This window comes from Polyodon spathula, chromosome 23 (genome assembly GCF_017654505.1).
Source record: "Polyodon spathula isolate WHYD16114869_AA chromosome 23, ASM1765450v1, whole genome shotgun sequence".
In the NCBI taxonomy this organism is placed as follows: domain Eukaryota; kingdom Metazoa; phylum Chordata; class Actinopteri; order Acipenseriformes; family Polyodontidae; genus Polyodon; species Polyodon spathula.
The window spans coordinates 5,873,042-5,899,990 of NC_054556.1; the positions used below are offsets into that span (position 1 = coordinate 5,873,042).

Sequence of the window (26,949 nt, forward strand, 5' to 3'; positions counted from 1 at the left end):
AATAAAAATATTGTTCAAACAGGTCTCAGTTCTGTTCTGCTGGAATGTCCTACATATTCCGATTTGAATTTAAACAGAAATGCAATATTTCTTCTCAAACTCTAAAGGACTTTGATGAATGTACTGCACCAGTAGTCCTGAAAGCCTATGTATTTCCTGCACGCAGGAAATAAAAATGTGCATTATAAATATCATATGGGAGATATTGAAATTGGAGAAGGAATCTATGAAAAAGACCTAAGAGTTTTTGTTGACTCAAATGTCTTCATCTAGACAATGTGGGGAAGCTATAAAAAAGGCTCGGATACATTATGAAAAGTGTTGAATTTAAATCAAGGGAAGTAATGTTAAAATTGTACAATGCATTAGTAAGACCTCATCTTGAATATTGTGTTCAGTTCTGGTCACCTCACCAAAAAAAAGATATTGCTGCTCTAGAAAGAGTGCAAAGAAGAGCGACCAGAATTATCCCGGGTTGAAAAGGCATGTCATATGCAGACAGGCTAAAAGAACTGAATCTGTTCAGTCTTGGACAAAGAAGACTACGCGGCGACCTAATTCAAGCACTCAAAATTCTAAAAGGTATTGACAGTGTCGACCCAAGGGACTTTTTCAGCCTGAAAAAAGAAGCAAGGACCAGGGGTCACAAATTGAGATTAGACAAAGGGGCATTCAGAACAGAAAACAGGAGGCACTTTTTTACACAGAGAATCGTGAGGGTCTGGAATCAACTCCCCAGTAATGTTGTTGAAGCTGACACCCTGGGATCCTTCAAGAAGCTGCTTGATGAGATTCTGGGATCAATAAGCTACTTTGTAAACTTTCTTATGTTCTAATGTTCTTAAAAATGTTGCTACACTGAAGTTGGTTCAATAAAAAAATGGTATCAAAACCAAAACCTGGACTGAAAGAATACGCTTTGCTCTACTTACACAATTAAAAAACGTAGGCTAACTTTAATCTTAACCCAACAATCCTAAACAAATGTTACCAAGCTGAAGTTCAATGAGGCAAACAATCCCCAGCCAGCTTCGCTGGAGCACAAACACCAATGAAGTGCTTTCTAGGTCCCCAGCCAAGAAAGGCAACTTACTGTGGGCAGGACTCAATGAAGACACTCACATGACTCACCCTACACTCTAAGCATCAGTGATTTTAATACCACTGGGGACCCTCCAGTTTTGAAGTGCACTAAAAATCCATATTTCAGTTATTCAGAGGAATAATATTATTGTAACTGTACAAAACAAACAAGAAACTACTCAGAGCAATAACTGTTGCTTGTTTGCACAAGTATTTTCTTGAAAAGGCAGCTGATCAGATTGCATTTTTTTTATTTATTTATTTATTTTTTTATTAAACCATTCTTACTGCAGATTATTTTGAGAAAAGGTTCATATTCCCAAAAGAAAGGGCATCAATGCTAAATCAGTTATAATTTGGTCTTGCTTATCATAAACATTGTGGAGAACTATGACAAGTCTTGAAGTTTCGCTTTGGAATCTCTGATTTTCACTCTGGGGCCTAACAAAGCTCATACAACACTTCTTATTTTAAAAGTTACAGTTACTAAAAACGTCATGTTATATAAAACAGATGCTATTAGATACAATATTGGAAATTATGAATGAAATATTTAATGCCCTGCATATATCAGGAAAGAAAGAAAAGCGCAATCACTTTTATTTAAATCATTAATATTCCCCTTCCAGCATTCTGTAAAAAAAATTTTGTCATTTAAATCACTGGTTTATTACACTTAGAGACAAAGTTTTAAATACCAAGTGGCAGCTGCCTAAAAAACAGCCTCTGGCTTTTATAAACCACAACAATTTAATCAGCTCAGTACTTGATGCATGATGCAATGTATAATAAAACTTTTCAATGCAGTATGTTTATGAGAATATAAAAATGTTACACCTAACAATGTTATTAATATTTGACAACATATAGCAATCTGAAATTTGCAGCTTTTCCTACAACCAGGTTTTTTATACCTATAAACCTAAAATCAGGAGCTAGGATTGGATTTTTTTCAATATCCAAATTGGTACAAATCTTCCATTGAAGTCGGAAGACCCTTGAATCACACTGTATGGTGTTTTAAAAACATCTTCTATCTAACATTACAAAAAAAAAAAAAAAAAAAAACATACCTTGTCTGCGGGTGGGTGCTCAGGTCCGAGAAATTCGGTTTGATGCAATTTCACAGGAATATTCAGAATCTGGTTGTTTCTGTTAATGGTTCCTTAATGGTGAAATATAAAGAAAATAGAGGGTTGTCTTTTTCATGTGTTTTATATTGGGAGACAGTGCTGTACTGCTTGATAATCAATACCTGCTGAAGGGAATAGCCCAATAGTTTGACTGATTCAGGATTCTGATTCTGGCATACCCTTGCAGAAAAGCAAAACTGAATTTAAATGTGTTCCTATAACAGAACAGTAGTTCATGACATGTGGCAGAATTAACACACAACATCATAGGGGTATGGGAAAGAGGTTGCTTAAGGATGAAGGATGATAAAGAAATGAAAATGAAAAACTATAAATAAAACATTACCAAAAGAATGTACTGTTTCAGATAACATTTGTAATGTATATATCAATTACAGCAATTACTTTTTACTGTTTAAAACATTTACTATGTTTTTCATTTATTTTATCTCCTTAATCTTGAAGACAACGATTTATAACTATTCATAAAACATATAGAATAAAAGGGAAATTCTCTAATAAATATATTTGCAGTGTCCTTCTCTGTTATCTTTATAGCTTGCAATGTAAGCCTGCCATGTCAAATAAAGAAGGCAATGTGATGAGAGATGGCTGAAGCGACGGCATGTTTAAATTGTGAAAGCCAAAATGGAAAAACGTTGTAAAATATAATATTCTAAAAATTGTCTAAACAATTCCTGTCTAGAAAACCGCTAGTCAAAAAAATAAATAAATACATAAAATTACAATGTAATAATATTCATAAATGCTGACATTTTAATTGACCTATATTTACGTCTCACTGACTTAAGTGTAGTTACTGGTATACGTTTGGTACACCAGGGGTTTAACTCCTAGAGTCGGAAGCTTGTGAGTTTAAATCTCACAATCCTTTGTTCTAGGTTAAAGCTAGCCAACCTGTAATTAGGGTGGTGATTGTGGGATGCTTTTACCTGACCCCGAACAAGATGTACGTTGACTGTGTGTCGCAATAATGGGAGAAAATGAATGGAACAAATTAATGGAACTCCAGTAGATCCTACTTCACTGCGCTGTAATAATTACTGAGCTGCATCTCCATCACATCCAGTGGCTGGGCATGTGATTAAATGATGCTGAGTAAATGTTTGTGAAAAAGCACTTGACAATGCCTTGTATTTCAGATCCTTCATAACCCAAGCTGCCTTGTGGCAGTGCAAATGCAAAACCACTGCTCAATGGTATGCAGAGTGCAATCAGAGTGTCTGGAGATACAGTACAACCAAATTAAAAAAAGTAACATGAATATTCCTAAAGCTTTGGAGAGCCAGTAAATGAACTGCAGTCTTACACATTGACCAGCGTGATATTTCTTTATGAATACCACTCTAAACCTAGGGTATTTTTAGTGAGAATAAGCCATTTCTGCCATAAATGGCTCTCTGACATGATATATTTTCTGATTTAAGTGGACTCGTTTCGTTTTAGTCGACTTGTTTTTCAATTGGATTAAATCATATTAAAATTGCACAGTGTAGTTCCCAAGAACAGTATAATGAGGGTAAAGTATATTTCGGAAAGTAAAGGAGACGGAGGAAATTAAATGTCAACACAAAACCAGGACTGTTAATTCCTAGAAACTTAACCAGGGAAAATTCAGCTCCCCTACACAAGTTTAACACTGTATTGTTGTGCGTTTGCCATGCTTTTCACACTATGCATATTATCACCTTGGTTTGCCATGTTTTTTAATATGCTTTACCATATCTATAGGTGCCTTACAATGCTTACCTCTGCTTTACCATGCTTTCACTGTGCTGTATTACACTTTGCTATGCTTTTACTATGTGAAACTTTTATTAGGGTAACAAAGACAAAAATGCAGCACTGAAGGGAGAATTCAAATCACTACCATCCACATTTATAAATCACATGTCATAAAATCAACCAATTGCAGTTTTTGCCAAAATTCCAGTACCTCATATCCTATTTGCCAAAATTCCAGTCCCTCATACCCTGTGTACAGGTATCATCCCATGCACAGAACACCACTTAATTTCAATATTCAAAAATCATATTTTACAATTATTATTTTTTTGGATTTAAAGCTATTTCTGAGTACAACCTTCCTTTCTGCAATTTATATTAAGTGAATAACATTGTGTGTAGGGTGTCTCTTACTGCATAAGAGATGTAATTTTGCACAGTCTGAGCAGCAGGACTAGATTATGCAGTCCTCTCACCCAAACTGTACAAGACTGCTTATACAATAAGAGACACCATTCACACGTCGTAATAACAGTTGGTCAATATCAAAACATATCTGAAAACAAAAAATGTACTGCCGCTGTCCCCCTGGATTCCCTTGTAAACAAGATGTTGTATCTTACACAATCTTTACAGGGAAAACAACAAATAAATTAGCCTTGCATGTACTCTTGATTAGATGCTAATTGCTTATCAAGGAGCAAACTAGCCAGATATGCATCACAAAAACGCAAACCACAAAAGATATGTCTCCAATCAAGATTCAATTAATTAGTAAGCCTCCAAACAGTTTTGACACCTACAACATCAGTGGTGTCAGTTTGTCATTAGTAATAACAGGCAAACTAGCACTGCCATCACGTTTACGATAAGTGGATGAGTAGTTCTCAGAAATGTAAATGTTACTTATATCTTTATCTAAAAACAAATTTTATTGACTGTATAGACCAGAGGAGGGCAACAATGCCCATAATTGTTGAAAACAACCAATTTGAAGATCTCCCTCTTTTATCCACCAATCAAGAAGCGGCATTGCAAGGCCCACCCACTCTCGGTAGTTGACCACAGAATTTTCAGACAGAACATCTAGTTTTTAAAAAGCGAAATTTGAAAGAAAGAAAAATATATCAAAACATAAAAAAAAATTTAAATAAAATTAAAAAAAAAAAAAAACCTGCAAATTTGAGCTTTAAAATGTTTTAAATAGCAACTGGAGCCATTAAATAAATCTTTGGCAAATCTAATGACAAAAAAAAAAACATGGTAGTGGATCTTGTCCATATAGTAGCTTTCATGGTATCAACTGTCTGACGTTTTCTAAATCAGGATTGCCTTATTAAACCTCCATTCAGATCCGAAGCAGTATTTTCTTCAGTAGGAATATATAATGCCATTTAATATCACTGACTAAAGTCTTTCTATGTGAAATAATTTTAGAAAAGCTGCATAAGAAATTCATATTCTCAATGCCTAGCAACAGATCCAGTTATCAATAGTAATGATCTACATCAGCACATACCAGTAACTCATAAAAACAACACCAAAAAGGCAAGAGGGATACTTTTTGTCAGCAGTTGTAGGTGTTTTTTTGTTTTTTTTGAATGGTTGGCATTAAACAAAATTAGCATTTTGCAACTTAACTAACAAGTTATGACAGTTGTACACTTTTTTATATTTTCAAATTACTCCACGACAATGTTTATTTCTACAAGTTTGTCAAATGACACAATTAGCAGTATGACATTACAAGTAAAATTCCTAACAGACTTCTTAACATTTTAGATGAAGAACAGCCTTGTGACAGGCAACGATTGATGCGTCTCAGCCCTATCATGGAAGGACCTCCCTCTGCTGGTGTGAGAAGGTAATAGTCTGTGCAGTTATTTGAATAAAGTCTCTTCTTAGCACAGGGCTTGCATAGCTGTGCAGAGATGGTTGGTCATGATCCTGCCATTTCTTGGCTGAGCTGAGGGCAACACAAACTGTATCACTCCTACGTGCAGATGTCAAAGAGAGCAGTTTGAAATGCTGTGTAATAATTTATTCTAGGCAGGCTCTGAAGTATGTCTGGAATAGAGGAGGATTGTTGGCTCTACATTGAAACCTATTGTGTTTTTCCAGCTCTTTTTTATGGTTTGAGCTTTGTATCCTGCATGTTCAATACTGTATAAGCTTTGTGCAGCATTATTACCAGTACTGTACAGAAATATATAACTTTATTAACATATATTTATATATATATATATATATATATATATATATATATATATATATATATATATATATATATATATATATATATATATATACACACACACACATTTATTTATTTATTTAAATGTATCTGGGGAAAAGATGTAAATTAGCTCATTATCTATGTGGTCAGAGCAGTACTCAAATACCATTATGCTGACTGGAAATGTAAATTATAAAATTATGGCAATCAATAAAAATCAAAAACTCTTAATAAGATAGGGTAAAATGATGACCTTATTAGGTTTTACCATTAACACTTCACAAAAAGAGCCAGTTCATGCTGTTAAATGAATGTGGAAGAGTAAGCATGGGTTACACAGGCTGTAACAGTGCATACCTTATGGGTGTGAATGCCGGGAGAGTTCTCTATTAAACCACATGGAATACAATCTAATCTTAGCCCAACTCCAAACCAAAAGGCAATTATTGTATTATGCAATAGATATTGATTGGCTTCTGCAATTAAAAGTGATTCGTTTATGTATAATATGTGTCTGATATTTAAAAAGAAGCCATTTTCTTGCAATTACTGAAACAGGACCAAGAACATTTTTCATGTTCTGCCTGTTAAAAAAGACCATCTTCTAATAGCACTGAACTTTTTAGGTTACAACTACTGGTGAATATTGTGCATTTATTATGTTACTTTATTGTTTTTCCAAGTAAAACATTACAACCCTAGCACAAAAAGAACACACTATGCGCTGCTTAAACAACATTGACTTGTTTTCATTGTGTTTGCCGTTTTTTTTTTTGTTATTTTTTTTTAGCTGGCAGCAATTGAGTTGTTTAAAAAATGGTACAATGATCTTCTGAAGCTGTATTACAAGCCATTGGGAAAATCATCTCCATAATCTCATCTTTTTTTCAGTCACGATGCAACATCATTTAGAGCTGTATCTCATTTGGCATCTGAACATTAGTCATGACTGCTTTGCTCGTAGGTACGGTATATTTTGTAAACCTGCATCACCGGTAATACTGCGGGTCACTGCAGACAGAATGTATATAATTGGAGATACAAATGGAACTTCAAGTATTGGTGGCAGAAAACACTCCATCACAGGATACTCTGTAATATTAAAAAGACACACGTTGATTATAGGTAGTGTTTACAGATGCAAACTACATGTCTATATTCACTTAGCACACACATCTAAAGACATGCAAGGATGCCATGCCAAGGCCGTAAACAGTTGTGAACCGTGACTTGAAATTTGGACAGCAACATTAAAGAAACCAACATTAATTTCATCTTCATGAACCTGAAAGAATTGCCATTATGCATTTAGTGTTATAAGCATTAAAGAGCTGGAAATTCAAAACTGTACTGGATTTGTATGACAGTTGAGTGGGCTTGACTATTTGCTTCCCCAACAATCTTTTACAAGCTGCTTTGTTAACATCTACAGATTTTTTTCTTGGTGCAGTGTGTTAAAGTTGAAAGAAACAAAAAACAAAATCTAACTCCATTGTATCTGTATACCTGCATTTGGCTGGGGCATTTTCCCAACTGGGATGGCAGCCAAAGCCTTGGTTAACCCTACAATGGTATCAGGCACTGATCTGTTGGTATGCATGACCTGTATCAGTTGTTCCTCTCTTCTTAGAATGAACAGATTGGACTCTGTCAGTCCAGAAGTTGTACTGCAAAAAAGTGTGAATAATTTCCATTACAGTGGCATTCAAAAGGGTTTAGCATGAATATATGAATAAGCAAAGCAACTTCTCCTGATTAGCAATGACACTTCCTTCCCCTGTTGTTGTGCTGTCTGGTCCTATATGCGTGTCCTTGGTTTTTGCAGGCACTTTTATTTTCCTCATTTGAGCCCACAACTCCTTCTCTTTCCTCCCTCCAGCAACTGACAGTGTCAAAAGGCTCCCTCAGACGCATTGTGATTAGGATAAAAACAAGACAGAAAATCCAAAGCAGAAAGCAGACAGCAGACACCTTCCTGCTGTTTCATTTCTGTTGAAACATTGTTTTTTGACGTGTTTTTATTTTTTCTTCACACATTCCCTGTCTTGCCTGTACAATACAGATGCTTAAATCGGAGATTCTTGCAGCTATGTTATAATCTGTTGGGGAATGACAATTAAACACAAGAGGCACTTAAAATATGGTAGAAACACAAAGCCAAAAAAAAAAATTAATAATCCTATCAATAAATAAAGGCAAATTTCACAAACACAGTAATACCCATTTATTTTCTTGTTATTTAGTCCTTCAAAGGATAATAGGTATACTTCTGGCTCTTCTCTCTACGTCACCCTGATTGCAAATCCCTGATGTCCTTAGGTAATATAAAAACAGAATCAAAAACCAATGGCATTAATCTTCATACTGTAGCTTCACTATGGGGATTTGTAAGTAGAATATTAATTACCAAAATCTGAGTGTGGAAAATATTTCTTCATAGCTGGCTCAAAATAATTCATTTTAATAAGTGTTTACAAGACAGACTAATTAAATCTTTATCACCTTGAGAACAGTATCTTTGAGAAAAAGTTTAGGTCCACAAAGAAGAAAAAGTTTATACCATACAGTGTAAGGTATATCAGAGCTTGATCACAATTTGCTGGTCTTCAAAACATCATCTTTGGAGACATTTTGTCAACAGGTTTGAAATTTCAGAAACACATTGTGACAGGGCACAAAGTAAATAATGTATAAGTTTTTGTTCTGGTGTATAAATACATGTGAGACTGTGGCTAGGTGTTGATTGAATGATTAACTGTCAATCAACCCTGGCCAGAGAGAGAGAGAGAGAGAGAGAGAGAGAGAGAGAGAGAGAGAGATGCTAATGCTTCCATGTTTATGTTCTTCACAGTGATAGCACAGCTTGGGTGACGGTTCTTTTTGCTCTGATTGTGTATTTTTTTTGTTTAACTCTTTATTTTTGCGCCCATTTGGGTTTTGTTTGTTTTGAATAAATACTCGCTGGAAGTGCTAAACTGCAGCCAATCGTCTCTGAGTCTTCCTCCAGCCTTGACCATCTGTGCTATCCTTTCACACACATGAATATGTTATTCAAAGATAAAATCATTTCTCCATGTCTACTCTACCTGTACCAAATAACTATTCTACAGATCCACAGAAGTTGCAGATATGCTGTCAAGGTGGAAGTTCAATTGATATACCATGTTTATACTGTACCGTACATAAGAAATGTAATGTCATGAATTAGGCCTTTCTATAGTCTCAGCTGAATAAACCAATAAAATGCATTTAGCCCTCAGAATAAGAGCTCTATACAGACGTTGAACAGCTTAGTAAGTCCTTCAGGAATTCAAAAAGGATCCAAACAGTAAAGCGTGTTTTTCTGGAGCAGCTAATGCACTTCGGCTTATTCTCTTTTCACTTTGGCTATCTCGCAAAATGTTAATTCAAAAAATATTAGTTTACCAAGAATTAAGCCGAATGAGTCCAAGACTCATTTACAAATCCACCATGGGAGACAGCAACAGCATGAACAACAAAAGACACCCGGGCAGTACAATCACTATGGTACATTAACATTCATTAAAGTACATTTGTTGTTGCTGACTTTCAAAGACATAACTATATAGATTTTTTTTTTCCATCATTTTTAAACTTACATACCCAAAACACTTATGTAATATGCAGTCAAGTTTTTACATGTGTGACTTACTATTGAAAAGTGACGTGCTGCTTATACTATATATTAAATTATCATAAGGTTGATTGAAAACATAATAATTATTATACTTTACATGCACTATGAAATTACAATAAGTCTATATAAAAAAAAATTTAATGGTATGATATGGACCTCACCTCACCACTGACTCCAACGAGTCTTGGAATGCTCCACGGGCTAGCTTTAGATCCTTTACAGCTTTCAGTATTTATTAAAAATATTCATCAATTTGTAACTGAGTTGGAGCCAGGATATATAGTGATGACAATGCCAGAAAATAAGATGCCTTAAGCTTGCACAGCCTTTCTCAATAAATAGCAAATGGGACATTGCATAGTACATTGGTTTACTGGTCACTGGTTATTGTGGAATCATCTTATAAGTATAAATTACAAGATAAAGTGGAAGTGAAACGTTTCAATAAAAACACAAATTGGGTATTAACATATTTTGACCGCTTTGCTGTTGCTGTTTCCACTTCAATGAAATGTCTACGGTTACATTGCATGGGGCAGACAAACAATATGTACTGCGAATCAAAACAGCTAGTAATGAGCTGCAGGATTGTATTTCAGGAAATTCTAGGTTTCACATATTCAAACATGTAATACAAAACAACAGAATGTGTTGAAAAACAAAGGGGAAAATCCAAAACGGAGGCTTAGATTGTTAGGAAAATAGGTGTGACTTCCTCATTTCACACAAGGCACCTGCATTAATAAACGGAAGTCATTAATGATCATGGGCCTGTTTTTAGATTGTGAGGCCATACTGTAAGTTATTTAACCTGTATAATGTTTGCATGCTGGCTAGCAGCAAAGCCCTTGAACATCTTGATGGTGGTCTTTTACAGAGTTGAAGAATAAGAAGCAAAAAAAAAAAAAAAAGCTATTTTAAAGGTTGCATCTTTTTTTTTTTAATTAACAACTGTTCAATGCGAGTTTAAATGCCATTTGTATCCAATATTATTTATTCACTTTTATTGTTAAACTGGGGTTCTGGAGTGGGTCTCCTTCTGTCTGGCAAAGAAAGCACTTGTGAAACTGAACAAACAAAACAGAATATGAAACACATTTTTTTTAAAATACATTTTAAGATGTATTTATTTACAATGTATCTCTCTGTTTTATCTTACTTTGGCAACTAGATTAATGTCCTTCTCACACACACACACTTTGTAATTGTATGACTGTAATTGTATCACTGTCCATGCAGCATGACCAATCAACTTATTTAAAGGCTTGCATTAGGTGACCTGGAAGGCAGCACACTCAGTGATAATGATTAACCCTAATTGCAGGGGCAGTACATAAAACATTTATGCTCCATCACCTGAACTTAGTTAATAAAATGAAGATCAATACTTGGCCATTTACAGTATTTCAATACCAGACACAAATAAGTATAAATATGTTTCTATTCTGGTCACATTATTGCCAGTTACAAGCAGCAGTTGGCAACCACAAGAAAAAAAGCAAAGCTTTTTTGCGAAACCCTCAAGTAGATTTTCGTCTCAAGTTCTGAAATATAGATCCAGAAGGCCATTGTTGGCAAGTGGAAGGCAGAGTTTTGGCTGTCTGCATGGTGCTTATTACATGTTTTATGTGTGTGTGTGTGTGTGTGTGTGTGTGTGTGTGTATATATATATATATATATATATATATATATATATATATATATATATATATATATATCATATATATATATATATATATATATATATATATATATATATATATATATATATAGCATATGTGTATTATCTGCCACAGCAGAGGGCCAGGTGCAAATAAGGGGGATCAGGTTTTAGGACAATATTAGATTTTTTCTTCAGTCAATATGGTTTGTCCAATTACGGAAGAAAATGACCCATCAGCTATTTCAGAAAACTGACTTGTAATATTGAGACCTCCAAGAGGACTGAGTATGTGCTGCTAAGGTTACAGTGAAAGTATAAGCTAATAAGATGCATGGTTCTGATTCAGTCATGGTCTAAAGTTAATTTACAGTACACCTCCAGGATTAAAGCATACCCTACTGGAACACGGATATCCCAGAAAAGGCTAGAGTAATTGCACTTCCCTCCTTTAAACCTACACATGTACGTCATAGAGCTTGTTGTGTACAGTGTGGCATCATCTTGACAGGAAATTTAGTCCTGGCGTTTTAACGCTTGACTGTCTCAATTGCAATGGTTTTAGACATCCCTCTTGCCTTAGTGGTCTTGAATCCTCTCAAATCCCTCAGCGTCTTTGTTATTACTGCTGTAGTGGACTTCACTGTATTTGTCAGAAAGAACTTGATCTCTGAGGGCATTGCTAGCAAGCAACACAGACCTCACACAAAGTTTGATGCTTTTTACCGGTAAGTGATGATTAGTTTTGGTGCATTTGTCATGCATCCTAAGACTGTATTCAGGCAATGATTAAAGTAAAGTAAGCAACAATGGGGTGGAAAATGTCACTGCATGCAGTTTTAAGCAAGTCTTAGATACAGATCAAATTCCCTTCATTTCTCCATATAGGCTCTTACACGTAAAAAAAGACTAGACGGTAAAGAGGCATGTTTCTTAAATAATACTATGGAAAACAGAAAATGTCCCACATTGTAGGACGACTATATATTACAGTGGTGTCCCTAACAAAATGTCTGGAGTAATTCCCAAAGCGTGAGTGGCCTAGAGTTGGGACTGCAGCACCACGGTTAATCTCCTGGCTTCTATTACTCTGCCAAGAGCATGCCTAATTATTTCTAAGGACAGCCTGGGTGGCTGCCTCTCCAGAAAACTGATATCCTGCATGGAGAATAAAAAAGAAATGGATCTGGGGTACAAAATGAACAGCATGTTGTTCATAGAGTTTTGAAACACAAACTTTCCTCCTAATGCATACCCTAGAATTTAATTTTAAATATGGAATTTCTATCTTGATAGGAACTTTAAAAAAAGAGCAAATAATTATAACTGCAGTTGTGTAATAATGTTGCACCCATGTTGGTTTTGTGAATCCAAGTAGTCAGCATTTGTAAAATCCAATTCCAGTTTCTAAATACACAAGTACACAGAAAAAAGACAGATTAATGCAGCAGTCAACACAAATGTGATCAAACCAAACATTTACAAAGAGACACGAGATCACAATCAAATGCTAATGTATGGGCATGAGTGCCCTGAGCAAACAAAATGGGGTGAAAATAGCAAAGAGATTTTCACACACATTATGGGGCAGAAGGTGGAACGTGGCCAGGTATAGCAGCTTCTCCAGCAGAATGGTGAGGCAATAACCCGGGAAGGAGTCTGACAAAACTGGCCAATACATCAACTCTTAACATAGCTTGTATTTTGTCTTTTCTTTTTAGTGTAGAAAAATAGAATTAAAAATAGTTTGGTTACAATTTCTGAGAATGACTTCCCTCACTACTACACATACACCATTTACATTTTGAGGTTTTTTTCTTTCTTCATTTACTTATACGTTTAAATTTTTTCCCCTCATCATTCTGTTTCTTAATATATGTTGCTCAGTCCCATGTCTGTTCTAAAACAGTATTCAATTAAAGGTCAAAATATATCATGGTCTTAAAGGTTAAACTATAGATCTAAGTCAAGAACACTGATAAATGTTTGCCTAATGTATACGTTTTACTTTAGAATTTATTATTTGAGTTAAGGATGTACCTTGTTTAAATAGATACATTATTTCTGCAACAACATGACTTTAACTGTCTTGAGCCTCCTTGTGGAAATAATAAGTGATGACAAACTTTAGCAGTAAGTGATGAGGATTCAGGAGTTATTTTGTGCTTGAACTCACATTGAGATAGCACCTTATTAGAGTTACCATTAGTTACAGTCCTTAGTGTGACACATAGGAATAAAATCAGCAGGACGTATATTTGATAGACTGCTCATTGTGCAAAACAATTATTTTCTTTTACTTTGTTAAAACCCATTTTCTTTTGATGTCCCCTCTATAACCTAGTTTTCTTCAAAACTTGCAAAATCTTAAGGTTACTATAAAAAGCAAGTGGCACAAACAGTAGAAAATCAATTGCGGTTTTGGTTTTTTTTTTTTTTTGCAAATAAACTAGTACAGTTGTATCTGTATACTGTACGATTATTTTGCACAAACGTCTTAAAGTATGCCCATCTTTAGGTAACCCTGGTTGGTCCTGGGGTCAAAAAGTTTTGAAATACAGAGTAGAATTGCAATCCATCATTTTCTCACAACAACAAATCCATAATGTTCAAGCTCCAAACCAAAAGCTTACTGGGGACCAACAGCTACTGTAGATGTAATTGAAAAGGCAGACATTGGTTGTTTTCTTAGCATTTTTTGGCACTGATATGGAGCTAAATGAAATTCCAGGAAGCCTGTCTGATCACTCTTCAGTAGCGTAGTGTATTGATAAATGCTGCTTGAAATATGATGACATGAAAACACATTGCAGAATGCACCATTTATCACGATGTGATTCAGCTTAGATCACTGCAAGGGTAAAAGAGCAGAATGCTTAATGGATCAAATACACTATGTATTTTGGTTAACACATAACTAAGCGCATGTACCAGTTTAATTACTGTACTTTTTCACAACCTAAAACTAACATTAAATTCCATTTTGGTTAAACTTGAGCACACATTTATAAATAGATTCACAGCTCTATCCATTAACCCCTCAAGAGACATTAGTCAGCATCAATAGACAGGTAGTGTCCCTTACCCAAATTACACTTTGGAGACTACTCTGTGATATCCATGATATATAACTCTAGGAGCTGTCACTTAGCTTTTTTGTACTTGACAAGCACTTTACCAAAACAACTGCATGATCCAGGCACATCTGATGAGTGTTTCTTACATCAGCTGTCTGTGCAAATGTTCATACTGTATTTCAAGTACACCACTACTGTATATACATTTTTTAAATTATAGAGTTCCTTACCAAACAAGCTTACAAAGCATGGCACAATGTACAAAACGTAGAACACATAGAACATGTAAAAACATATTTGTCTAACACCACAATAAATGTTAAATATATTTAAAGCCAACAGCAATAATAAACCAAAATTCCATAGCTATCATTTACAACAAAAACAACATTAGTATTCATGCTGTTATTCTCTAGAAGTGTGAAGCTACTACACATGTCTACTGTGTACTAGATACTAATTGGATGAGTGCATGTAGATGTCATCAGAAAACGTCACATGTACTACCAATGGCATGTACAAGTACCTCACGGATACAGACCATTATTTGTCATTCAAACAACAGGTTTAATAATATAATGCATTGTGAACACATGCAGATAACATTTACCAATAACTGCAATCAACACTAAAAACAAACTACTTGCACATTTTCCTGCAGACACTATTAACCCACATTACTAATGGTCAGGGCGAGGCATGACCATTAATGTTACGATGACTTGCCAGTCTCTAAATGAACACTGAATATGCTTGGGAGTGACGCTAAATTGAGCTAAAAATAAGAAAAGTCTCACTAAGGACATAATTTGCAAAGCTTTGCATATTTTTGCTGGGTATCCAGTTCATAATGATCTCTAAATCTGATTATTTTGTGATTGTGTTTTGTGCAAATGGAGTGAAACATTGTAAAATTAATTGAGCGTTTTTTAAAAATTATTTAAAAACAAATGACAAGCAAGGGTGTATTATGTGTTTGTCAAAAACGTACTCAACACTAAACTCATTAATAACCCCCTTTCTAATTTTGATCAGTCCCCTAGTTTGTTTTACTAAATGATTCAATAAAACCATGCTCTTTTGAAGACCTCCTTTGTAAATCTTGCCAACCCAAGAGAGTATTCTCTATATTTTATTTTATTTTTTTTCTTTTGGAAACAAGAGCAACATTGAGCTATTTAATAAAGAGCCATCTATAACTCACATACAACATTCATCCGCAATGCAATACAACTTACTGTAAAATTCTACTTCAATAAACTGATTAAAAACATGTATTGTCAGATTTGTTGTTTTAACAATTACTTAAAGGTACTTGTACACAGCCTATGTTATTCATGTTTATACATCTGTAACAGATGTGCAGTCTGCTCTTGCACCAATTTTCAACAAGCCAAAAAAAAAATGGCTTAAAGGTCATATAGTAGGACTATCTCGCATGTTGGGAAGGACATAAAAATGGACTGACGAGGCTAGGGCAATAGTGCAAGTAAAGTGATATTTATGTGCACAAGCTGCAACAGTTTTTATGCATCTTGTTTTGAGGTTTGTTTACAATGATGGGGGATGAAACAGGCACAGTTACACATTTGTATAACTAACTGTTCCCCCAAAACACCCTGGAAACCCATACTCTACATAGATGGGCAACATAATTTGATAGCACACATAGGTGTGATGTATTGTGTTAGGCGTGCAACCTACTTGTTTAATTCTCTATAGTGTAGCACTTTTCAGTAACTTGTGCCTGTTTTAGACATGCATACCAATTACTTGGCTTAGGTGCACTTATCTTTACTAATAGGTAATTTTGAAGGGAGTTATTTTTATCATCTTCTATTCCAGTGTTGAAAGAGTTAATATAGGTAACCTTCATATCATACAATACAGAACTTTACCATTAAGGCACAAAACACAGTTAAGACTAAAACATAGAATACTAATGAAATCTTAATTTACAAAACTCAATTCCCCAAGGATGTATTTCAGTTACTTACTAGACGTTTTCATGTATCTTCCCCCCACCCCCTTTTCACCAGTCAAGCACAATATGCTTCCCGTGCCCTATATTCAAATGAGTATTGCCAGTTCTAATCATAAAGATTGTATGTTGGTAATAGTATACTATAGTATTTTTTTTAAATACAGTAGTATAAGTCCAGTGTATGTTATTACATTCATTAATTAGAAAATGTGGTGGTTCAGAAGCAATGGTGGTTTAACTGACAGGTACTGTAGGCTTGATTGCCAGGGTGGAGTTTATATATGAGCTGTTTTTGCGAGGTATAACTTTACTGAACGTGCATGATTTTTATAACCCAAGTCTGTCTTGCCCAGCTCTCGCTGAGTATACTCTAGTAAGAACAGACTCAAAAACCGTTATACTGTCTGCACATTAGCAAAAGGCCAAAATATACTCTACTGTTATTCATTACATTCATCTCAAGACTCCTTCTTATGACCAGACAGGGGGACACCAAGAGGTCCTCATCTCATGGTGCAGCAGACAGACAATGATCATCAAGAAATATTGTTCCTTAAAGAGTTTGTTATTGCCTCTTATAAATTAGCTGCTATGTACAAGCTTACAAAGAAAAACAGCACACTTGTATAAAGTTGGGCAAATATTCCAACAAATGAACACCAGTGGATAACTCCTACACGGATAATGTTGCAAGTGTTTAAGACATCAAAAGGAAGTATTTTCAAATACAAAATAACACAATGATCCTAAGAGCTCCCAGGTACTGTAATATAGGAAACTTTATGAAAAATGATGCTTTTTTCAATCACTTTACCTTGACCATCACTATTTAAAGAACGCGATTACTTTCATCCACATGTTAAAATGCACGAGGTGTGGGTAAGAAACAGAGTGCTTGTTGTATTGTGAAAATTATAATAGATTTATTAAAATATAGTATTACCTTTTTCAAAAATATTTGTGATCAGTAGATTGCAATAAATGTTAACACTGACATAATAATAATGTATAAAGAATATAGAGCTTTACAATATACACCAAAGCCTTCTTAAAAAGACAATGACATGAGTTGCTCCATATGTACTATGTGACTTCATAGGAATTATTATTATTATGCTATAAGGGAAAGACTATGTATAGCACTGAGCATGTCTAGCATGACATTAGTATGTGTTACAGTTCTTTTTCGTTTTTGACCCAGTCAATTTAAAACACTTTGACTGCTAAACAGGTTTTTGTTACAGTCTCTTTTTAATGTAATCCTACAAGTTGAGTTTTCAGTGCTATCTGTTGTCCACAGGATGACCTGTAAAAGTGATTAAATTGAAGCCCAGTTACCCTGCATTTAATTTGAATCTTATGAGACACTCAAAATCTAAATCACTGTAGACATTTTATAAAGCATTACTACAGCGCTTCCTAGAAATATCTAGTCTAACTAATTACACTCATGTGGAGAATCAAAAATAATTAATACTCCCCTGAGCTATATGGCCAGAAGGGACACAAAGAAAACTCCATGAATTAAAAAGAAAAAGCCAGACAACCAACTAGTTATTTTTAAAACTGAGAGAGTGGAATTAGTACAAGACAGCATACAATAACAGCAAACAAATCAAGAAATAAAATGAGCGTGCCTCTTTTCTTAGAAATCCATTCGTACAAAACAACAAGAAAAAAAATATGTGTTGTTTCAAATCACAGTGGAACCAAATGTTTAACATGTGTTGTCCCAGTCAATCAGGCTTCTATGTCCCAGTGGTACTCTAAATCCCAAACGATCAAGTCTCATCACAAGATTCAAAACAGGAAAAAAAACAGCTTGCCTTCAAACACCCTCTTATGCAGAAGCTGCAGAGACTACATGACTGGGGAAAAGATTTGTATCCAAGAAAAAAACATTTTTTTTGCTGTAAAGCCACTTAACCGTTATACAGTAAGTTTTTACGTTTTCCCACTTTTTGGAGTTTTATTTTTTATTTTTTATCTAAAAATGTGAAATTTTTGGAAATGTGGTTATGTAATTCTGTAACAGGGCACTGTGGATACACATTCAAAAGCAAATCAGCTCTTTGGTGCAACCGAGTTGGTCTGGACCTGAAAAAATGTTATTGGAAAACACACACTGTTGCTGAAGCAGACCCTGCTGAAAATGTACATTGAACAAACCTAAGGTTACAAAACCCCAATAAAACGCATGGCAGTCAGGTTTAAACTTACAGAAAACTTAGCTTATATAAAAAATGTGGAGCCAGGATGTACTGTAAATCATCTGTCTACTTTACTAAAATGTACCCTATTAACGTGCTACCATAAGGCTCTTGACAAAGATTTGTGCATGGAGGCATACACGTCATATAGATAATGTTATAACTCAGTCCATTAGAACACATCTAAAAAAGCAGGAAGTAATTAAAGTTGACACAAACTAAGATGTATTATCAGGGGAACAGAAAAATGAGCTGGAATTCACTTTAGTCAGCACTGGACAAAGTTGTCCTCGGGGGATCCACAGTGACCTTCAGTGCCCAATAAACTGGCCATTACATGGCCCAGGGCACTCCACCAGACCTGATAGAACCAGGTTATTTTCTCCACTACAGAGCCCAGTCAGTATCTAATCTATATATATATATATATATATTATTAATATATATATATATATATATATATATACTGATATTGAAAGCCCTAAAAACACATGAATTGTCCCAGTCTCCAATAAACCAGTCTTTGGAAACCTCTCCTTCATGTCCTCCAAAATAATACAGAATAACTGTAAAGGGTTGATTTAACAATACAGTGCTGCTGTCTGCCCATATTTTTGATATGCAAACCATACAGTATCCTTTTTTTCCAGCATTTTCCTCATCTAGCACCGAGGGTTTCCACTCGATGATTCTACAAAAGGAATGACTGAGGCCACTGTGAACAAAGACAGAATCAATAGCTGCACCGAGTGCTTTCAATATTCCAAGCACTATTACGGCTCTAATTTGCCTCTGTCTGCTGCTCAGCATTCTGTGTGACGGGACAAACAGGTAGAAACACAAATTGTCCTGTCATCTATATCTTTAATCCACAAGCTTACATCCCAGAAGAAGAAAAGAAATCAATGTTGTAGACCAATTTTGTTGTCAAAGTGATGCAATAAATACACTTACCTTTACAGATTGCTCCCAGCAGAGTCAACCTGTTAAGGAATTATAAACAAAGAGAAAACAAAGATACAGATGAGATGTTGTATGACAAACCAAGTGTATGTTTTATTGGTGATGTTTAAAGGGTCAAAAACAATGTCATGGTATTCAGCTTTTAACATAGACTTTTTTTTTTTTAATCAGGTTTAGCTATTAATCGATCCTCAGTATTAAGTATAGACTAGACATTAAACTATTTTCATTACATTAATCAAAAGGGACCATGAACTTTATATAAAGTCTAAGGAATAATCTTATTATAGAGTACATTTTTCTTTTACAAGACGTACTGCCACCTGTGGTTTTCAGCTGTAGGTGTAGTTCCACTTACAGTATGGGCATGAATAAGGACAGTGGAGAGTATTGTTACAGTATTTCTGAATGTGTTTCCTTCTTCATGGTATTGGTTGAAGAAATACACACACCCTAGGGGCATGGACAGCCACAGCAATACATGCATCCTGGAGAATATGTGGGCTACATTCATGATCACGTCAATTACATCTTCGCTACTATTGGTCTGTTATTTACAGACTTGTTATAAAACAGCTCTTGTAAGGTACCTCTAAGCTACTAGTTTGGAAGCTGTAAGAAAAATTAAGAACTAAAAGATATCGGTTGGAAGGGGAATGCTTTGTAGCTTGCAGGCTACTATATCTGACCAGACCCCTACACTGTGCTTAAATGGGTAAATTCCTTAGTATACATGTTGAGATTAAAATTATAAGCAAGCTTTCAGCTCAAGCAGTATTTTATTATTATTATTATTATTATTATTATTATTATTATTATTATTATTATTATTATTATTATTATTATTATTGCTGTGTTGCCCAAACATCTCAAGTAAATCTAGATTCAAAAGCAAATCTGTAATTGACACTGCATCCAGTGTATAATTATCTGTTTTGTATGCTCTCCTAGGCTGCAATTATTTAAATAATAATAATAATTTGGAGTATTCTACAGTACAATGGAAATTCCTATTCATTATTCAGATGCCAGGTTTGTATTAAAAAAAAAAAACTAAAAAAAAACAAACAGTAAAGCTGTCTGTACACAGTTGATCCAGTTACCTGATATCTTTCTTGTTCTAATACAATGTATTGTAACTTAGACCCCTTTAGCTGCTAATATCATATGACTTGGGTACTGTCACAGATGGTTCTGGCACATCCCTTTTGTGCTATAAGTAATTAGATCCATTTATGGCAAAGGCCTCGATTGCAAGGGTGTGCGGTTCTTTGATGGACCCAGATTCAGTTAAAATGTGTTTGCCCACTGACGATGGGAATGGGAATGTAGAGAAGGGAGCCCAGCTAAGTTTTTGCCGGTATCAGGTTTTTAAAGACTGTCACCCACACCTGTGAGCAGAAACTGACCCAAGACTGTCACAGCTACTGAAAGCAGGCTGATCTTTGGGATACAGATTGAACATTTGTGAAACTGCAACAAATATTGTAATGATTGTAATGTGTTTTAGGAAATGTTTTTAGCAGATCTGCACAGATCTGTTGTTTTGTTCGCAGAACCAGCCCGAGCTGAGCCTGGTGTAGAGTTCCAATCCTGCTGGGAATGTGCTGAGATATTAGACATGAATAGGATGATTTAGTAAGCTGTACTGATTGAAATAATACGATATACTATTTGTCAGTAATCATAATCATAATGTATATGCTCCTTTCAAAAAGATCTGTATACTCAGTAGAAAACAACCTATAGATGTTGTTGCAGTCTATGAAAGCTCCTGCTGGAACGAGTCAAACTTGGCAGGCTGTTATCATAAGGCCTTGTTAGCATATTCTAGTTTTATAAGAAAAAATTGCCAGTTTCTTTCGTTTCTTTACTTTCATTACTTTTAGATAACAGAAGGTAGGCGTATTAGGTAGTGTAGCTTACAGTAGTGTCTCATACTAATAAACACAAAAAAATTGGCAAAAGGCTAGGATGTCTAGGTGCTCAGATCATATATACCAATAAAAAGAGTATGTTGTGAAATTCTTGACAGTACAGTATCAGTTTCAATGCAGTCAAGTTACTTACCGAAGGGAGATTATCATTGATTCTTGTCAAGATAACATTACTTATGTAACATTCTATTTTAAAGCCCAGAAGCTTTTTCACTTCAAAAGTGAAATTTGCTCTAGTTTTAAGAGCTCAAATGGTGGTTTGTTTTTGGAAATGTTTCCCATAAAGAACTGGGACCTAGGGTCTACAAACCTCTATTCTGTTGTGTTGTTAATTAAAGCTATAAAGAATATTGTGTTTTGTTTTTGTTTTTAATAGACTTCTTATTGTTGTACTATTTTATCTATCTGTCTAGTTTTAAATTGATGTAGTCCATTTGTATATGGTTTGGGTTTGTAGCAATATGAATGTTATTATTTACATTGTTTTGTATTTGTTAGTGTTTACATTGTAATTCTGTGGTTTTAGTTTTGTCTCCACCTTTACCAGCTTTACCATGTATGCCTAAAAACGTGTGCATTGGTTGTAACTTTTATTTTTCTGTTTCTGTCACTTTGGGTTTCTTAGTATGTCCTTCCAGCACCCGATTTCTCTTTTGAATTCTGCAGATATATTCACAAAATTTCTCCTGTACCTTGAGAATCATTTGTGGTATTGAACTTAAAAAGTAAATAGCAGGGTTTTGAAAAATATAGCGTTACATGTTCCCACATGTTGCTACAACTGTTTAAATAACATGCCTGTAAGTGTTCTTCTCATTTGGTAACTTTAAAATATTCCAGCAGTGATTTAGAGGACAGATCTCAACCCCTGGTGCACTGGAGCGGACATTTTGAAAATATCTCTGAAACAGACTTTAAAGTTGTAAGTGTAAAAAGTTGTCACGATGTTAACAGTGAAAAACAATATACAGGTACGTTATTTAGACAGTTGTAGCAACACGTGAGGACGTATAACGCTACATATTCGGAATCCAGCTAATTACTCTTTAAACTTGGGCAATACCACCATGGGGAATTTGTAGGGCAATCTTGATTTTTACCTCCTAGTCACAATGTCTGGCTTGCGTTCTTCTGAACTACCACTGTTATTTTAAATGAATTGTTTTTATTTAAATAAGAAATTACAGAAAAGGTGTGTCGAGCAGACATGAACAGATATAAAAAAGACACAATACAATATGAATGATGATGCTCAGGTGCTTTGCAGGATACAATTATTAACAACAATGGACTTTTTTTTAAAGGGAAAACCAGGAAGCATGTACAGTATATGGACATAGCAAATACTACTCAGATTTATTCATCATTTAAGCACTGTGGCTACAGTTGTGCTTTTGGTGTATTACTGGTGATCTTGGCTATTTCTTTTTGGACTTGTCTTGCTTTGATTCTTTATGATTTACTTTGATTTGAAAAATCAATATTCATTAAAATGCTGATGCTTATCGGCAGCCGTCTCTACTGTTTGTGAATTCATCTGAGTTCTTGCTCATTCCACAAAGTATGTAGCAATACGCTTTAAAATACAGGTACTCTTCCTGCACTGTAGTTACTAGAGTAATATTTACTAGGCTTACTGTACTCAATTTTATGATTGTTAGGGTGGAACGTCATACATTAGCAACATGCATTTAACAACGTTATTTTCCTGATCATATACTTATTGCAGGTATTATAAAAAGTGTCAGTGTAGCTACAGTGTGGCTAATGTACTGGTGTTTTATATGGTTCCTACCTTACATACTTTAAAAGCCATGTAAAAACAAAACAATCAGGTGCTCAATGTTCACTGAGAACACAAGCTTTTCAATACAATAGAGGGTATTGCAACAAGGTCGAGTTTCAGGTATAAAAATAAGACTGCGTGAAGCAGCATTAATTGTACCACATGTTTGAGTGCTTCATCTGCCCTTCTCTGTATGTCTGTTCCAGTTCTATGTCATTTTTCATCAGTATAGTATTATGATCTTCAGCGGAGTATAATTATCAATTTTTCAATTGTTTTTCCAATTCTACATCTCCTGAACATGTGAGTCATTATAATGAATGGTATTGTATTTTCAGAAAAACATGTCTACTTACACTGTCATATGCCCTCTAAGCTTAAGTGTAAACCTGAGTTAGATTTAGAATTCTAATGTAATAATAACAACAACAAAAAACAACATTTAAAATGCCTTTATACACAAAACATAAGCAATGTATTAGTTCATACTATATATACCATATGTATAGATTTTGGTTACAACTCTTAAATTAATCAAAGCAAGGCCAAACATATAATTGTATTTCTTGTATTCTCTATTCTCTAGTCTTGGGGCATCTCCAAAACAACTTAAAACATCCATCTGCATGATTGCTTCTGATCAAACAGCTTTAAAAGCAATGTCATGCTGTATTCAGAAAGCTTTAGAGATTAAAGGCATGCCTGGAAGCATGAGTTTTTTGCCAGTCTGTTCATCAGTAATATGAGATGGATGGAAAGGTAGGTAGACAGTAGATAGTCATAGTGGTCACAGCATTAGAAAGGTGAATTTGGGAAGACTTAATCTACTTGACACTGTGGTCTTGTATGCAGTACCTGTCTGGGTATAGTACTTTATTTACAACCCCAAGTACAAAAGGTGCCTTTAGATTCCAAAGTTCTGTTCAAACCTCTGATTGATGCCCTGATGTGTGAGTATCCAACCACAACACAAGGAACTTTCAAATGCAGCATCCATCACATGCGCCCAGGCAACAGTGCAACCAATCATATTAGTGCTCATCACAACAGTGTACCAACACAAGCAGGCTTTCCAGTCTTTACTTCTAGAGTGTGTGTGCCCATTTCATGGCCAGTTTACTTACATCAAACGGCTCTCTGCATTCAATCAAATGGTTCAGCGTTCATAACCTTGACACAGGAAAAGCCAGCTTTATTTCCTAGTGTAGTTCCTAATAAATCCTTCAGATTGCACATGAAAAAAAGTAGTTAGCAGTCAACACTTTAAAGTTAAATTTCATTCCGTATGTATTCAGTATGCTGATGCAGTTACTCATTTTGTCAGTAGCTTTTGGTTTGGGAGCTCCTTTTATCAAGGTCATGGGTAATTTGTACTGTATTCCTTCGAACTTAAGACACACTTTTTTTAACCATTTGTTGCTTTTCAAAAATAAACCTGCATCTTCAATTCGCATACAGTATAGTGATGCGTGAATTAAAATCAAAGAAAAGACGCAACTATCTGAGTACACAAACAGCAACGTGACTGACTGCCGAAAAAAGATGAATAAAGATGTCTGCCCATCTTCAAAGAAGAGTCATTAGACTCCTGAGGAATTCACAGAAGCTTTTACAATTTCTGTGTTTCTAACAAACAGTATCAGCTCGGACAGATCGGAAATGCTGATCAGACCCCAATATTTTTGGACATGCCAAGCAATGCCACAGTTCACAAACTGGAAGAAAATCAGCTGTGAGCAATCTCCATACGTTCTGTTAGTTGGTATTGTGCATACTTGTTCTGACGGTTGTGTTTGCAATGCAGTCAGTGCTGTTGTGGTTGCTGGGTTACATATTGCCTGATGTAGTGGAGTGTTGCGTCATGCTTGCTGTTGCCGTGATGCACTAAGTGAGTGGGGTGTGTACGGCAGTCACCATCTTGAAGTCCATATCTCATATAGAAAATCACTTTTTGGCTTTCAGGCCGTGCTTAGGTTACTTTCATAATGGGCAAGAAATGACATCTCACTGGTTAAAAAAATGTTACATGAGGGCCACACATATTCAATAGCATATCAACATTATAACCTTGTCAAGATAACATTGGCTTGGTTTACATGCACTTGAAAATCAACTCTATAGTCATGACTGTGTGATGTTGTCACACGAATACACCGTGAAACAGCAAAAGGAAGTCCTTTTGGCAGCGCTACTTTAAGGGCAGAGTCAATTGCTTTCTCACGATAAAAACAGTAAAAGCCCATGTAAACTGGTGCAGGAATCGTGCTTATGGCTCACGAAGTTTCAGCAGTCAAGATCCTGTTTTTCAAAACAGACACCCCCTCAACACAGCACACACACACACACACACACACACACATTGTGCATTTACGGACTACTTCAACACGAGAACCGCTGGCACATTTTAAACACCATCAATATTAAAATGAAAGACAAACTATCGGACAGAACTCAAAAGTTTTATTCAAGCACATTATATCAAACATCTGCACAGCCGAAACGCCCTATTTAAATGCACAATTAAACATAAAAGGGTTTATGTTCTAACTTACCACATATAAAGAACTACCAAGATTAAAAAAAAAATAAAAAATTAAAAACCTAGCAACAATGTGCTGTACACAGTTTTCCTAGAAACTGCATCGATTAGACCTAACAGCATGCTTTTACTGTAAATCCCACATGAATTCCTGGAATGCTTATGCCAAGTTTGTGACACTTACTGGGAAAGAATAAATGTCCAACTGTAATTTGGTACGGTTGAGTTTCCTTTACACCTTTTTTTTTTTTTTTTTTAACCAACAATGCAAAATACACTGCTGTATAAAATAAACTCTTCTTTCACAGTGAGCTCATTGAGTAGATTGTTGGCAACAGCTGTGAACAAGCATTGCTTTTACTTTCCAATAACTGAGATTCACCAAACCAGTTTTGACTGGAAGCTTTGTGTTGGTTCGAACTAGAATTACACAGCCCTTGTTTCAATCCCATGCTTTTTTTTTCCTTCAATGAATAAAAAAATATGCATTTTAATTAAAACTACAAGCAGTCCTTGCTTCACAATAGCACTGATGTGGTTAAAAACTTCAATTATCCACGCTTCAGTGCTTTGCAATTTGCATGAAATGTTTTGGTGGTTTCAGTATTATTCATCCTGCATGCTGATAACCATGGATACATACATACTTTTTTTTTTTTTTATATATACTACAGCACTTACAAGCTTTTCTGTTGTATTTTGGGTGAACTACCTAACCTTACTTATGCAATAAATATTTAATTAAATTCACAATATCATTTCTCTTTATTTATTTCATGCATGAATGCTTTGTTTTATTTTACTGTGTTTTTCTTTAAATACTTATACAGTAAATGCCAGTGAATTGACCATCAATTACCAAAATGTGAAAAAGTAAAGATCAAGACGATACAGAACTTGACTAACCCTATTTAAATTGGTAGTGCTTCACAGAAGA

General features: G+C 35.0%; 1 protein-coding gene across 5 annotated transcripts in view; it reads right to left on the reverse strand.

Annotated features, from left to right (window-relative positions):
• LOC121298480 (bis(5'-adenosyl)-triphosphatase-like) overlaps positions 1–26,949 on the reverse strand; it is a 220,925-nt gene that overhangs the window by 187,432 nt on the left and 6,544 nt on the right. For 2 of the 5 annotated variants that reach the window (XM_041225611.1, XM_041225607.1), the window contains exons 2-3: positions 19,742–19,770; positions 2,157–2,248 (exon numbers count right to left, since the gene is read on the reverse strand). The exons of 1 other annotated variant lie outside the window; for it this stretch is intronic. The gene's annotated coding sequence lies outside the window, so the exon portion shown is untranslated. The remainder of the gene's footprint in view (positions 1–2,156; positions 2,249–19,741; positions 19,771–26,949) is intronic. 2 more of the 5 variants (XM_041225610.1, XM_041225609.1) reach the window with 2 other exon arrangements.